This window comes from Monodon monoceros, unplaced genomic scaffold (genome assembly GCF_005190385.1).
Source record: "Monodon monoceros isolate NGI ecotype Baffin Bay Population unplaced genomic scaffold, NGI_Narwhal_1 Super_Scaffold_8, whole genome shotgun sequence".
Classification (NCBI taxonomy): Eukaryota; Metazoa; Chordata; class Mammalia; order Artiodactyla; family Monodontidae; genus Monodon; species Monodon monoceros.
In genome coordinates, this window is record NW_021703785.1 from 72,687,299 (window position 1) to 72,703,685 (window position 16,387).

At 45.2% G+C, this 16,387-nt stretch overlaps 1 protein-coding gene across 2 annotated transcripts in view; it reads right to left on the minus strand.

Moving 5' to 3' along the window:
* Positions 1 to 13,550, minus strand: part of TNFRSF19 (TNF receptor superfamily member 19) — an 87,049-nt gene extending 73,499 nt beyond the window's left edge. Inside the window, exon 1 of one of the 2 annotated variants that reach the window (XM_029210410.1) lies at positions 13,138 to 13,550. The gene's annotated coding sequence lies outside the window, so the exon portion shown is untranslated. Of the gene's footprint in view, positions 1 to 5,149; positions 5,289 to 13,137 lie in introns of those variants that run through there. The other variant, XM_029210409.1, reaches the window with a different exon arrangement.
* Between the last annotated feature and the right edge of the window lie 2,837 nt (positions 13,551 to 16,387).

A 16,387-nucleotide genomic window follows, 5' to 3' on the forward strand; every position in this document is an offset into this window, starting at 1 on the left:
CAGGGAGGCGTCCTGATTGGCCATGCTCATCTGAATGAACGGTAATTAACAGGGAGGCGTCCTGATTGGCCAGCCTCTAGACGGGGTAAATCCAATAGATGCTGACACGAAGTGCAGCCCCCTTCCCTTCCTCGTCCAGATCCTGAAGACCTGGGCTGGTGCGTCACCAGGCAAAGCTCAGGGTTTCTGGGAGCAGCTGCGGAGGGGCAGCCCCCTGGATCTGAACCGCGGTGGCTGCTTCAACCTGCAGGTCCCTCCACTGCTGCCCCGTCTTTTGCCTTGGGGCTCTCCTATACACTGTGTCTCATCTACCATGCCTTCCCTGAATCTGTCAAACCGGGATCTCCCTAAATCTGGCACGGGAACCCTCCTTGGTGCTTCCATAGCACCCTGGATATCTCTCTGTCTCACAGGATGATTATCTGGTTCCTTCTCTCTCTTTGGAGCTCTTGTATTGCATCTTGCCAGGATGCATCGTTTCCTTCTGTCAGTACAGCACTTAATTTTAAAAGTAAGTTTTCAATGGGCTTCCCTGGTGGCGCAGTGGTTGAGAGTCCGCCTGCCGATGCAGGGGACGCGGGTTCGTGCCCCGGTCCGGGAAGATCCCACATGCCGCGGAGTGGCTGGGCCCCTGAGCCATGGCCGCTGAGCCTGCGCGTCCGGAGCCTGTGCTCCGCAACGGGAGAGGCCACAGCAGTGAGAGGCCCGCGTACCGCAAAAAGAAAAAAAAAAAAAAAAGCACGTTTTCAATATTAAAAATTGAAAAATTAGAAAGCCTGGCATCCATGAGTCCCACATTAAGGCAACATGAGCTACAGCTGAGCATCTGTTGTCCCATCCATAGAAGAACATAGGCGTCTGGTGCTCCAGTCCCTACTCCTTCCCTACTGTCACAGGGGGCAACCTTCCTTCATTCATCAACCAAGCCATTTGAGTTTACCATCAGTTAGGGTCTGAGGACTTCATAACAAGAACTGCGATTTCCCTCTAGAACGGTAACTCACCCAAAATATGTGCCCAACGTATGCTGAATAAATGAAGAAATTCATTAGCTAGGGATAATATTTTTACTCTTAGGGCTGTTGTAAGGGATAAAATAATATAGGGGAAAAATCTGTGCAACCACAGCTTGAGCTTGAACTATAAGTGATGGTGGTAGCACACAATTCAGGTGAGGACCCCATTTTTGAATATAGGTCTATAATATCAACAAAGATCACCAAGGAGGAAGATCTGGTAGGTATCTTTCTAATTTTAACAATTCAGTAACCTTTTTGAGAACAGTCTTTATTTGTGATCTTATAAATGACCAAAATATATGAATCTGAAATAACTCAAAAAATCTGGGTAATTTGTTTCACAATAAGTTGCTTAATTTTCTTTCCCCCCCCATCCCTTCAAAGCCATTTATTATCCAGCACACAGGGCATGCAACATGTAAACATTTTCATCTAGCAGAACTGTATGAACATTAGGCCATGAAGCTACAACCAACTCATACATTTTTCCAATATGCAATAAGCTGAGATATTTTTAAAGAAGTCAACATTAAAGTACACTGGCAGGCTTACAATTTATAAAATCAGCACTGAAATGACGCCAATGCCACACATACAGCCTTTTACATTTAATGGTGGAACAGAATCATAAATGGCTGAGAATAATGTCAGTCCCATATGTGAAGAGAATAAAAAATTAATTAATTTTCTTTTTTTTAAACATCTTTATTGGGGTATAATTGCTTTACAATGGTGTGTTAGTTTCTGCTTTATAACAAAATGAATCAGTTATACATATACATATATCCCCATATCTCTTCCCTCTTGCGTCTCCCTCCCACCCTCCCTATCCCACCCCTCCAGGCGGTCACAAAGCACAGAGCTGATCTCCCTGTGCTATGCGGCTGCTTCCCACTAGCTATCTACCTTATGATAAAAAATTAATTAGAAATTTAGGGTACAGCTATTTCCAAACGGGGCAATAACCCCTAGCCTCTAGCTGTTCTTTATCTTCGTCTTCAATTTCACTATATCCTGAAAATCGTTCTTCCTACACAGTAGGGTTGGCAGCCCTTTTTGTAGCCTAGGAAGCTCACGAAGGTATGCGGTAATAAAAATATACATATTGTTGTTGGCTGGGAAATGAGAATGATTTCCCTTTTCAAGTCAAGAAATATCTTCTACTAAAAACTCTACAAGCTTTAAAACGTTCTGTTGCCAAATACAATATCTTCAATTCCTCCGAAGTTCAAAAACATTAGGGGCCAGTCACTGTCAGGCTCCTATAATTTTTTTCAACAGAACTTAACCTAGGATACGGTTTTTTGAGACTAATTCTTTTCATTTCTCTGAGTTGTAGATGCTGTCATTTTTGCTTTAGGAAAATCAGTCATAGTGTTCTCAGAATGTTCAATCAACAAGCGTCTTGTAACTAATGTACTCTTCCCCCAATTCACAAATGTTTCTCAATCCTAAAATACAAATAGGACAATTGTAGCATCAAGGTCTGAGGGGACCCCAAACATTGACACAATCTATTCTAGAGAATTGTGCATAATAATGTCTACAACACAGCTGTTTAAATTTTTATTTTAGAAGCCTGGAGAGATTCCAAAGTCCTTCTTTGTAACATGTGTAGTGTTCTCCGTTATAAGAGGCCTCCACTCTTTTAGAATTTCCTCAGATTAGAGCCATCCGAGCAGACGGAGGGGAAGAGTTGGCTGAATAACATCTAATCTTGAGGTAGACAAGCTCCTTTGTCTTATATAATTGCTGAGGTTGGCTGTTCTCTTTTTAAAAACCCAGGTCTTAAAACGTCAATTTAAAAGGTACCTATATTCTGTGATGTGTGGACTAGACGATAACCCAATACTGTTTAAACATCTTACTTTTAAATGTAAACATTTGAGACAGATAAAATACGATGAATGAATTCACTGCTCAGCCGGTAAATCATGAAAGGAAACTGCGTTTCTACTGCTTGACTGTTCTTTTTCTTCAGCCAGAAGGTCATTTTAGAAAGGCTATGAACATTTAAGAATCAGCTGCCATGAGACAAACGCCTTGAACCGTTTAACTGTTCCTGGCTCTCTTATCATGTAAGCAGCTGTCTCTTTATTTGGGGTGTACATTTATTCGAGGTGGGTATTCTTATTCAACCTGTTGTCAACAGACAGAGCATGCTGGCCTTTTCCAGATTTTTAAATGCTTGACTTTAAATATTGATTCATCATATTTAAGAGGACTCGGCTTTCTTCATTAAAGATGCCTTCAGTTTTTCGTGCTGTGTTATATTTTGAATGGTTGAACTGGTTGCAGAGGATCGGGTTAAGCTTGGGTTCAGAGATTTAAATAGGTGAAGAAGGAGAAGAATATTCTCCTCGTGTTAGCAGAATTCCTCACTTAGGTTTCAAATGTCCCCAACATACCCTGGATTCACATATTAGAGCTACAACTAGTAAATTAAATGAACATATTAAGCACGGCATGTGATTATTACATGTACAAACACATTATATATAAATTAAATTTGATGACCATCTAAAGTAAAAAAAAAATTTTTCTTTCTGTTCTTTTAAAAAGCCTCTTAAAGGTTACTTAAATTTAGCAGTGTTCCTTATTCAAGTCTTCTGGATAGGAAAGGCACTTTACATTGCAATTTCAAGTGCATAAAAAGCCTTCCTATGTCCTTACCTTTCAAATTCAAAATCCAGCCTGGACTCAGAGCCTAAAAATACCCCCATCAAAGAAACAAATAACTTCCATGAATGTCCCAGAAAATGCTAACACAACATCCTAGAGCTAGCACTTAGTATGGAAAAACATTCCAAAGTTAATAAAGCCATGTGGCCTCAGTAACAAAGTAGATGTCATGAGACACTTCCATGGGTTAAAAAGGAACAAACATAGAGCTCATGATAATGCACTATGTATTCATGTCAAGGCAGTATTTTCAAAATGAAATTGCATTTCTGTGTCTTGCATTATCCTCAAAACTTAATAAATATTATGCGAAGAAAAACTCTTTTTAAGTACCGACATCTCTGTGAATAACTGTCAAAAACTGTCTTCCAGGGAAGGACTCTATTCTCACCCCCTCTAGTTACGTATGTTTAAATTAGATAATAAGCCGTGCTTGAAATAAACATGCTTTTAAACTACACCTAAGGTGAAGCTGTACAACAGAAAACATATGGAGTAAATCCTGAGCGAATGCAATATAATCTTCCCTTTTGCACACAAGTATCTGGTCATGAAATAACAACATATTAAAATAAATCCTTCTGTTTGCGGAAGTCATGTTTAACAATAACTGTTTCCTGTTCATATAAAGAAATCATCTTCTAGTAAAGGAAAACTGTCATTAGAGTAAAAACCACCCATTCATAAGTAGTTTGTTAAACTGTTTCAATTAAAGAAATATCGAACAATGCTTATGTTTTTTCGTTGTTTGCAAATTGAGTCCTTTTATTAAAATGCAAAAAAAAAAAAATGAGCTGGATTGCTTACAATGGTAACTGCAGGTTTGACGCATAGTTCGCTACCATCAAAACATATCGCTGTATTTGGATGCTTCCAAACGTCATCCTCAAGCGTGTATGAGCTAAATTTCTGTTCCATGAAATGGCATGAGACCCTTGACCAGGGCTGTGAGAGCGGCCCTTCCCATCACTGTGTCTACGGGCTGCTGGCACATCCTCCGAGTGCCCTCCCTTCCCCTCCCCAGCTCCCTCCGGCCCGGCCGGCCTGCAGACCGCTTCCCGCCAGCATGGGCTGGAGCGCCCCCGTCCAGGCCCCGGGAGAGACTCGCGCACACACTTACACACTCACGCACCTTCGCCTACATGCAGCCTTTCTATGTACAAGATCCCTGCACAGCGGGGCTCAGCGCGGCCACTCCCGTCGCCCACGGGGGCCGGGGGGTGCTCACACCCTCCGCTGCCTCCAGCTGCAGCATCTCGGTGGCCTTGCTGTCAGCCTTCCCGGGAGTCGCCTCCGCCGGTCCTATCCTCCCGCCCCCTACTCTGCACGCGAGCAGCCCAGGCCGGCGCCCCCTCCCTCCACCCGCAGCTGCCTCCTCTCCGCGCGCGTCCCGTGCGGATCCGCCGCGCGGCGCGGCGCCACGGCCCCGGGGGCGGCGGGGCACCTACCTTCCCGGGTGCCTGGAGGCTGCTCCGCAGGTCTCGGCGGCGATCTGACGCTTCGGTACGCGCTGAACCGTGCTGAGCGCGCGGCACTCGGTGCGGAGCTGGGCCGGGGTCCTCTCCGCGCGCGCACACCCGGCACGTCCAGGCGCCGCGGGTCCGCGCTGCCCCGTAGCCCGGCAACGGCCACCGCCTCCGGCCCCGCCCACCTGAAGCCCCGCCCACATCGGAACCACCGCCCACCACCCACCCTCTGGGCTCCGGGCTGCGTCCCCGCAGTCCCCCGGGTGCCCCAGGCCGCGGTCCAGCCGCTGGTGGCCCCCGGGCTGCGGGAGCTGCTGACTGCATCCCGCTGGCGGACCTGGGTAGGAAGGAGGGGGCTCACCAGGACCACGGAGAGCGGGGCTGTGTCGGGGACCTGCCTGCGGCTAGGGGGACGCCTTCGCGTCCACCTGGACCTGTTTCCAGGCCTTTGTGCCTCTGCGCTGCCGGTGACCTTCTACCCCGCGCCCGCCTCTGCGCCAGGAAAGGCCCGGGAAACGATGTGACACGTGTGCGCGGCGGGTGTGAATCACCAGGACCCAGCCCATCAGCCGCCTCGTCATTCGCAGATGCTCTTCCCGGCGGGTCCTCCCCATTTCGCTCGCTGGACATTGGCCTCCAGAGGTCGGGGTGCGTCCACCGCCTCGGCGCGGGCACAGCCCGGTCCGGCCCAGGCCCCCGGGGATCGTGGGCCGCGCAGGTCCGGGCTTCGTGCCTCCACACGCGGCTAGAGGACGGTGTCGAGACTTCTCCACTTTGCGCGCTTACGAAGCAAGGCTAACGGTGCCCGCTCTACAGATTTAGTGAAAGGAGTAAAAGAACCATGTACAGAACAAATAGGTTTTCCGCACTACAATGCTGTAGAAATGTAAGCAATTGTTCATCCGTCCAGTGAGTAAGTGGACAAACTTCCCCCCAACCCAAGAGACTGCGCACGCACCGCATTGGTGCAGGGGCGCCCACCACTTCCTGTGTTGGTTCTGATTTCCCCGGCACACCTGCACGTCTCTTTGAATGGAACCAAATCCCACGTTTCCTTTCCATACCGCAAGGCCCATTGTAGCGGTCAATAAATGTTTGTTGAGAGAATGAATAAGTTGTCACGGTTGGTCACCAATCCGCGCGTCTCATGACCCTGCACTGAGAACGGGGAATACGCTACTAGGTACTTGTAAAAAATACATTAAAAATATCCTTCCAAGTGTCAGCCTCAAGGCTGTCATGGCCGGAACAGAAACCGCAATCACGACTTACTTTTAATCATTTACAAATGGTACGCACTGTCCTACCTGAACGTCAAGGGGAGTGTGCCTGTCCCCAGCCTACCTGTCGGCTGTGATCTGGGACTACATCACACCCCAAGGTTCCCTAACAAGCTCGCCCTTAGATGGAAGTTACCTATTTGTCTAACTAGACCTCACCTTCCCGAGGGCACAGCTTATTTTCTTCGTAGCCCAGAGCCCAGCACACAGGGCATCCTCCAGCCACCGTAGTTAAGCTGACTTACTGAGGCTTCTCTGTTAAGATCTCACACACTCACCCCTTCCTCCTCGTTTTCTCTTCATCCCACCACCCCGTCCACTGCCAAACAGGCCCTCCGCACCCTTCCCCTGAATGCCCCGCCGTCAAACCTCCCTTCGAACCTCCCTCCCGGCTGCTCTGTTCCACCCGTCCTGCCTCCCCCTGCCTTTCATCATGGTCACTGTCCAATGAAAAGATTTACAAAGATTCCTCACCGTGAAGAATGGCTTCCAGTCAGGGATTTCCATGTTTGGGCTCCACCCACATCTCCAGCTCTATCTTTCCTGCCTCTAGACGGGGCACTTGGAGTTCTGGCCAAACTGGTCTGCGTGCCTTGCCTCCTGTGTGCCCTGAACTTGCCCTTCCTTTGCGCCCCAAGCTTCCTCTTTATGCTGCCTCCCCTGAGTTGGTAAGGGACCAGCTCAGAAGCCACAGCTCCCAGGAGTCACGGTGAGGTCTGAGGCCTTTTTACCACAATGACAGCACCCTCCTGTCCGGAGTTCCTGTGACTTAGCTTTCTTCCCCAAGGACTTAAAAGGAGTCCTGCTTTCGAGAAGCAGCATATTTTGCTCAGACTTGCATCTCCGAGAGTATCAAACGTTCACACGAATGTTCACTAAGTGTTTTCTGAGAGGAACTTAATCTGCCAGCGCAGGAGCTACTTTGGTTTCTCTCTGGCCTCCCTTTCTACTTAGAGACAGCGGCACGTTATTTAGTTCACTCATTCTTGCATCATGTCATCTGTATGTGACCGCTCTTCCCCGTGAGCCCACTGCTAGCTCTCTGCGGACAGATCCTATTAACGTCCACAGCCTTTGGCATCGCATATTCTGGCCTTGGAGGCCAACTGGCCGTTGGCTAGTTGCATGCCCTTGGAAAAGTTACTTGACCTTCCCAACTTTCTGTATCTTCTACCGTTGAAATAAGTTGTTTCACTGGTCGTTGTTAAATAAGATGCGGTATTTAAAGAGCTTGGCCCAATGCCTGGCACACAGTAAGTGCTCATTAAATGGCAGCCATCGTTGGCAGGGCTGTACCTTTTGTCAGGCACACGACGCCAAGCATCAAAAATCGATGATAACTGAAATGGTATTCGGCAGTGGAGAGCCATTGAACCTCTGCACTGTAGCTGTCAAGTGCCTCTTACTCTTTAAAGAAGAGGCCGCTTAAGTTAACAAATGCTCCCCACTTACCTCACTTTGAGTGTAAGTGACCTGGGGACAGTGTCTGAAGGAAGGAGGACCCAGTGGTGGTACAAAAAGAATCACATGACTCCCAGGCTCTTTCAGAACGAAACCAGTGCTTAGAATTAGCGCTGCAAGCATTCTCTCCCTTTAGAGCACTGACTATCATGAATGAATTGAAATTTTAGTGAAAAGGCTAAATTGTTTTTTTTTTTTCGGCCGCTGTGGCTTGAGGGATCTCAGTTCCCCAACCAGGGATTGCGCCCAGGCCCATGGCAGTGACAGCCCGAAGTCTTAACCTCTGGACCGCCAGCGAATTCCCTGAAAAAGCCAAATTCTTATGAAGATCTCGGCAGGGGTGTTGTTTTTAAGTCTATGTTACGGGTTGGTTTTCTGAAGCTAGTTTTAGCAATACCTAAGCTGACACGCAGTGTATTTGTTTAGAATATATTCCTAAAAAAGTTGAACCAATGAAGTAACAAACTTCTTGAGAAAATAATTTCAGTGATAAGCTAGCTCACTGGAAGCAAAATTAATGGAAAATTGTTTGACTTTCTAGTAATTTCCATGTAAAGCACTATTTCATGGGAAAAAGGAATAGAAAGCAAGCTACATGAGACTCCTGAATTCTGTCCCTTTGTTCACAGTGCCTAGCACATGGTAGGTACTCATTAAAAATTGGTTGAATGAATGAATAAATGGGGGGCCACAATCTCAAGGAGTTGTAAAGTTTGCCAAATGTAGTTAAGAAAATAAGGGGGAAAATAACCAAGACCCGGCTATTTAAGTAATTCCCAGCACCCACTGCTGCCAATCAGACCATCAGCGTAGGGCTGGGGCCTGATGGGGAGCCACTTGCCCAAGGTCACACACCAAGTTAATAACAAAGCAGGATCCAAAATCCAGGCTTCCTGAACCCTAATATAATCATCACCGTACCACGAACGCTTAAATTAATACACATGAAAAGTCCAAGGAGGGTATTTATTTAGTTGATATAATGTCAAACTCATGACATTTATAGAGCAAATGTGCTATAAGTTGCAGGACTTGCACTGACCCTGGTGAGTTTATGACACTGCGTTGGCCAGACTCTTCTCATGTGTTTACTGAGAGGAGAAACGAGCCATTGACTTTCCTTCTCTGCTTCCCGATAAATACAGGGGACTCTTCCGCACGTGGCAGAATTAAGGAACAGGCTCGCAGGGCAGCAGCCAATGAGGCTAGGCCATAGGGCTGTCTAAGTACTGGGGACCATTAACAGGATGGGGAAAGCTGTACTTCTCAGAACTCTTCTCACAAAGGGAGTGGGTTGTGTTGGAAGAAATGGTTTCATAAAGTCACTCAACACCCCCATCTCACCTCCCTCCACCTTCTCACCAGAGATCTAAGTCACAATGGATGATGCTAAAGTACTTCTCAATCGAAGGATGTGAGACTTGGTCACTTCAGAGCGGTGATTTCAGCAAGTGGGTGGATCTGCGGGGCAGCTTGGAGCAAAGCTGAATGGCTTGTGACAGTTGAGGAGGAATGAGGCATGGCCACCAGGGAGCCTCCTCCTGCCCCCCCTTTCATAGCACTTTCCTCTAAACGGTGCTGACATTTTAAAGAATCACTCTTTAAAGGCACACCAGTTTCTGAATGTTTCCAGGGTGCCTTGGACCAGCCCTGCCATCACAGGGAGTCTGACCAGCCAGACCAATGGTGGATGCTTGAGTGTGGTCCAGTCCTGAAGCAGAGGAAGAATGAATTACGTCCTGAGGTCCTTTATAGTTGAAGATTCTAGGCCAACTGATGGAAAACCCTATCAAAAAATTCTAATAGTGCTCATAAAATATACCAAAAGAAGAAAAGAAAGAAAAACAGCACGCTTTTGCCAAATTTTGGCTGTAATGTTTGCTAACAGTTAAGTTCAGCTGTATGTAATTCTTATAATAGAAGGAATTAACTGCCCAGCCCTAGAACAAAAGAACCTGAATTGCAATCAGATAGACTCTAGCGGTGCCACTTAATCAGCCCTGTGACCGTGCACTTGTCATTTAATCCCTCCGAGCCTCACTTTTCTCATCTGTATAACTGGAATGACAAACTTAATTGCTGGAAATTTAAATGAGATGGTGTCCTGAAAAATACTGTCAGAGTGCCTTGCACACAAGTACTCAATAAATATTATTGAATTAATAACTAGCACATTAATAAATATTAGTGAATGTTACTAAGTAATAATCTGTAAAGCTTTATATGAAACCTTTATGAAGGTGATAAGACATGAGAGATATTTGGCCTTGAGAGCAGTGTATATGTGTAAAATTTATAGTCAATAAGTAAATTTATTCACAAGAAATATATTCCTTTTTTTTTCAAGAAAAAACCCAGAAGGAGTTAGTGAAAACATGTTCAAGGATTCTTAACATAATCAAATGTAATAGGGAATATATATCATGTACCAGCCCATATTGAATATGTAAACTGAAATCTCACAAAATCCCACCGGGAATCTCCCTGGAGGAACAGCAGCCTTTAATTAACTATTGAACTTTTCATGCACACCACTGACATCTTCTAAGAAAGTGTCAATTCCTTGGAAACACAAAAAGATGTGCATATAATGTCAAAAGATGTACATAATATATATATGTGCACACACGTATATATACATACAGACACACAAATATATATAATTCCACATTGCATTGATATATTAAATTTTTGTGAAAATTATTTTAAATGTCATGGTAAACTACGCGTAGCAGTAATTGTGTTCAGACTGGTTAGAAATACGGAAGCAAAAGCAACTGTTGGAAGTCAGCGGACTAATCCAGTTGACTGACACATCTATCACAGAAACAAAAACTGCATAGCAGAAGGAAGTGGTTATCTTGATCTTTCAAACTGTTCTCCAGTCAGCAGTGCATTTGTTTTAGCAGGTGTTGGAAAATATCCATGGTGAACTGGGAAGGACACAGGACCAGGACTTGGAAAACAGGCCATGTAACTTAGTTAAGAAAGTCAAGTGACTTTTCTGCAATCTCAGTTTCCTCATCTGTAAGATGGCTATAAAAATTCCACCCTGCTTATTTCAGGAGGATGATCTGATCCACTCCCTCATTTCCCATATGAGAACACTGGGGAGTGAAGCAAATCCCTTAAGGTCACATAGCTAATCAGTGACAGAATCAGGACTAGAAATAAGTCTTCTGAAGTCTTGGACTTTCTGCAGTAACAAAGCTGCCATTGAAGCAACAGATAGGAAAGTGCTTAAAAAATGTAATGTAAGGGTTTCGTTCAGTGGAAATCTTATGGAGTTTCCCCTCTTAAATCACAGTCAAGATCTTCAGGTGGAAATTAATTCAGAGACAGCTTTTGAGACTGTACCTGTACATTCAGCAATAGGCATCTTTCTTTTAAAATCAAATACAATCTGTTTCATTTCTCAACCAAGACACAAGAAGTAAACAATTAACTGAATTAATTCAGACACTGAAGTGAATTTTCAATGACTTGACTCGCCTAAGCTAGTTTTCTACAAAACCTAAATTAATCAGATAATTGCTAATTCTCCCTTTTGTTTTGTGTTGAAGGAAGTCTGTTTGTTAGAATGAACCCAGTAGCAGAATAAACAGTCATAAAAAATTTTTTTAAAGTCCCAAACATGAACTAAATGACGGAGTTCTTAAGCACACTATTTCTTTGGGCATCTTCTCCAGTCATTATCTTAAAAGTTTAATTTTCTTTATCCTAATGTGAACATTACTACTGCTTTTGTGATTTAAAGAGGACTTTTTCAGCAAACAAATGAAAAAAATCAACCTAAGCTGATAATTCAGGATTTTGTGAACATGCTTTGTCACATTGTCAGTAGAACAAAAATTTAAATGCCTCTCTTGGCATGACTAAAAACAACAGTTAAATCTTTCAAATTCTCACCGACACATCTTAAAAATATAGTCAGTTTGGTATGGTTTTAAATAATCTCCACTTAACTGCTATCAGTTTTAAAGTTAAGCAAACAATGCTAATTATCCTCCTTAGAATATCAGGAGGAAAGTTTAGAAAGTAATTTAATTAATTGGCTCTGAAAAATTAATTACACGTGAAATGAGACTCATTAGGCCCTTCCTGTCTCATCAGAATTTCAGACTAAAGAATAACCCATCTCTCTCATCACTTACACTTTCTCTGTGGTTCGGCTAGTATTAAAATAGACTATTGTGATGATAAATATTTTACCCCCCCAAAATTAAAACCAGAATATTAAAATGAACTAATGTGAACATGGTGCTCTTACATTTCCACTGTATTTTCTTGCATCTCGATGTAAAGACTTCACTCTGTGTGCACGCGTGCACGCATGTGATCACTGAATTGACAAAACAAGTTAACTTTCAAATTCAGCACACCAATATATTTTGGTTTTGCCATGTTGAGCGTAAACTAAAGTGAAAATGTCGCTAAAAACTGTATGTAACATCATAACTGTTGATTACTCAGTTTTCATAAAGAGTTGGCAAATTTTCACTCACAACAGCTGTCACTACATTTAAATTTAGGAATATTAACTTTGTGAATGTTTCTGTACATGAGGCTTGTGCTATTGCCAGAGGTTCCAGAAAACCACTAGAGGATTTTTTTTTTTAAAACAAACTTAGCACAACTTAAACCTCCCTGTTTGAAAATTCTTCAGTTTTACCCAGAAAAGGCTTTAACCATACTTGAATGCCTCTCCAGCGATTCCTCTGAGGATACACACTGCATAAGGAAATGTATCTGATAGGTTGTAGTCTTGGAGGTGAGAGAATAAAGAAACAGTATTGCCAGAGATGCACTGGACTCTTTTCTATGAGAAAACAAGGAAAACATTGGCATGCAGTAGAGCTCCTCCGCCTGTTTACTAAGTAAAGCAACCTGTAAATACTTAGAGCAATTACAGCCTACAGACCTCGGGCTCTGCAGCGGCCGGTGATTGCTAAAGTTAGCTCTCTCCTTTTCTGTCCTGTTGGAACAACTCATTTCCAAGTAGAATGTGCGCGACAGATTGCAAACCCTTTGTACAAACTACTAAAACGGCACCGAGTATCGTGTTTCCTCTCATCCATACACATAGTACTCAAGCGCAGCAATGCTCGTGCTCTCTGCACTAAAAACCATCTTTTCTGAGGACACGCAGGAAAAGTGAACTGAAAGCCACGACGAAACATGAGCGCGGTGCCTTCAGCGTGAGCGTGCTGAACTCTCTGCAGTACTCACCCTTTTCGGCAGCTGAGCTTCTCCTTGGCAGCGCTTCTGGGCCAAAAGCTCTACCTTCCCCAAAATGTATGTCAGTGCAAGCCCAGACGAATCTTCCAATCCAGGAGAAGAAGAACCCTGCAGATCAAAGGCAGACGAGCAGCGAGATGAAATGCCCGTAATCTGATCGGTGATCAGTTGCAGCACATCAAAGGCAGGCCAAGTTTGCGTGTGTGCGCGCAGGGCTCTTGGAACGCTCCTTTCAGCAGGTAGTCGCCCTCCCGCCTCCCCGTCCTCGGATTCTTTTGTTTGACCCGGATCACGTTGCTTTCCTCCTTTTTTCTTGCACCCCGTTGGCCCGGCGGTGCCCCCAGCCCGGGCTGAGTGGCGGGACCGCAGCGCTCGGGTCCCCACGCTGCGCCCTGATTGCGCGCTGGAAGCTGCGCCTGGTGCCAGCGGGCCGCGCTGGATCCCTTTCATCTCGCCGAGCCGCGGATCCCATGACATCACCGCGCCGGGCCTGGCAGGAAGGCTGCACCGCCCGCGGGGAGCGCGCCCCGCCCCGGGAAGCAGGGCGGCCCGGCCTCTAATCGCGCTGCACGCCTGCGACTCACGCAGCTCAGCTCTGTCATCTGCTGCCCAGCTGGAAGGCCTGGCGGTACTGCGGGGTGATTCCAGCGGGAAAGGCCCCCTGATCCACCCTGGCTCCAGAGGACAGCATGTAATAATTGCCTGTCCCTTAGAGAAATCACAGTTCTTCCCAAAGACCGGGGGTCCAGTATCCAGAATGGTTCGGAGAAGCACCAGGACACTGCCAGGGGGAGAGGGTGACTTCTTCAAAGTGTGTTTTTGTTTGCCGTGTGACAAGTCCTTAAGGATTTTAAGTAAACTGTCTTTTCTTTGAAATTTACATTGTTAGACTTTGCCAATTAAACAGCGGTACTTTAATTAAAGTAATTAACGAGCAGATAACCAAGAGTTACCTAGTGTCTGATATCTGTCACCCTCTCACTTAAGGCCCTGGGCGGACACTTAATCTTAGTCTTGGTCTTAGTCTGGGATTCAGAAAATTAGATTTTAAAACAACGTGTACTTCTTAGATAGGTGCAATTTATTAACACTTGTGAAGCATTTAAAATCCACAAAAGAGAAGAATGACGTAGAGGATTGTCTTGCCCCGTGCTTACCCCAAAGCTGTGCTCCTTGCCTTTTAGGGCCGTTTCTGCTAAATCCACAGTTTGAACTCTTTACTCACTAAAAATCATCACATTAGTCTATTTATCCATAATTTAAATTTTGTACTTCCCTGGTGGTGCAGTGGTTAAGAATCCACCTGCCAATGCAAGGAACACAGGTTCCAGCCCTGGTCCGGGAAGATCCCACATGTCGCGGAGCAACTAAGCCCGTGTGCCTCAACTACTGAGGCTGCGCTCTAGGGCCAGTGAGCCACAACTACTGAACCCGTGTGCCACAACTACTGAACCCGTGTGCCACAACTACTGAAGCCCGCATGCCTAGAAGCCTGTGCTCCACAACGAGAAGCCACCGCAATGAGAAGCCCTCGCACCAAGCCCGCGTGCACCAACCAATGCAGCCAAACATGAATTAATTTTAAAAAAAAAGAAAATATGCTTCAAAAAATAAAGAAATTTATTGCACATTATCTAGAATTGTCTTCCTACCCTTCCTTAACAGTAGCAGATTCAATAAAATAAGCTTACTTTATTTTTAGTATTTATCCAAATAAAAAATAAAAAAATTCATCTTCTTTACGATCTAGGTTACAGTGCATTTCTGAATTCCAGACCACTCTTTTACGGCCTGAAGGAAAATTTTCTACTTTCTAATGGCAACTTGCCAACTTTTAGAAGGCCAGTTAAAAATATTTTTGCAAAACTTAGAAGACAACAGAATTTAATTTATATAACTTACATAACTTCCCTTCCTAATTAGTTTCATCTAATTTTTTCCTGATGTGATATTTGAAAATGTAGTTTATGGTGTGTTTATTTCCAGACTTCTATGATTCTCGAACAAATTTTTTTTTTTTTTTTCCTGCGGTACGCAGGCCTCTCACCGCTGCGGCCCCTCCCGCCGCGGAGCACAGGCTCCGGACGCACAGGCCCAGCGGCTATGGCTTACGGGCCCAGCCGCTCCGCGGCACGTGGGATCCTCCCGGACCGGGGCACGAACCCGCGTCCCCTGCATCAGGGAAGCCCCTCGAACAAATTTTGACAGCAAAATTTTTGGTTTCAACAGTTAATGAGTTCAGTATAACATTTAAATAGTCATTTTAGGGGCTTCCCTGTTGGCGCAGTGGTTGAGAGTCCGCCTGCCGATGCAGGGGACGCGGGTTCGTGCCCCGGTCCGGGAGGATCCCACGTGCCGCGGAGCGGCTGGGCCCGTAAGCCATAGCCGCTGGGCCTGTGCGTCCGGAGCCTGTGCTCCGTGGCGGGAGGGGCCGCAGCGGTGAGAGGCCTGCGTACCGCAAACAAAGCAAACAAACAAACAAAAAAAAAACGGTTAAGGTGGTAAATTTTACATTATGTGTATTTTACCACAATTTTAAAATTGGGGGAAAAAAAGCGTCAAGCAGAATAAATCCTCCAAGAGAAGCTAAGTTCCTTTTCCTTCTCTGTGAGGATTAAAGAACAATATTTAATTGGGATATCGAACTCAAATTTGAGTTGGGGTCAGTAGTCGAAAGGGAAGGGTAGGCTATCACATAGCTCCTGGGTCTGGTTAATCTGAAGCCTGGGTGAGTCAGGTGTCCTTAAGTTCTCCAAAGTCCTGGGACCACTTTGGCATGATCTGGGACCACGCTATACGTGATTATAAAAAGAAAATGATTCAAGCCTGTTACGAGTTGAATTGTATCCCCCAAATTCATACGTTTAAATCCTAATCCCCAGTACCTTAGAATGTGACCTTATTTGAAGACAGGGTCTTTACAGAGGTCATCAAATTAAAATGAGATCATTAGGGTGGGTCTGAATCCAATATCACCGATATTCTTATAAAAGGAGGGAATTTGGACACAGACACACACAGAGGGAAGATTGTGAAGACACAGGTAGGAGACGACGGCCACCCAATAGGGAAAGAGAGAAGCCTGGGGCAGATTCTCCCTCACAGCCTCAGAACAGACCAACCCTGCTAACACCTTGATTTCAATTTCTGTTGTTTAAGCCGCCCAGTCTGTAATGCTTTGTTTGGGCAGCTCAAGAAAATCAATACAGAGCCCCGATCCAACATCTCAGAAGGCTGACAG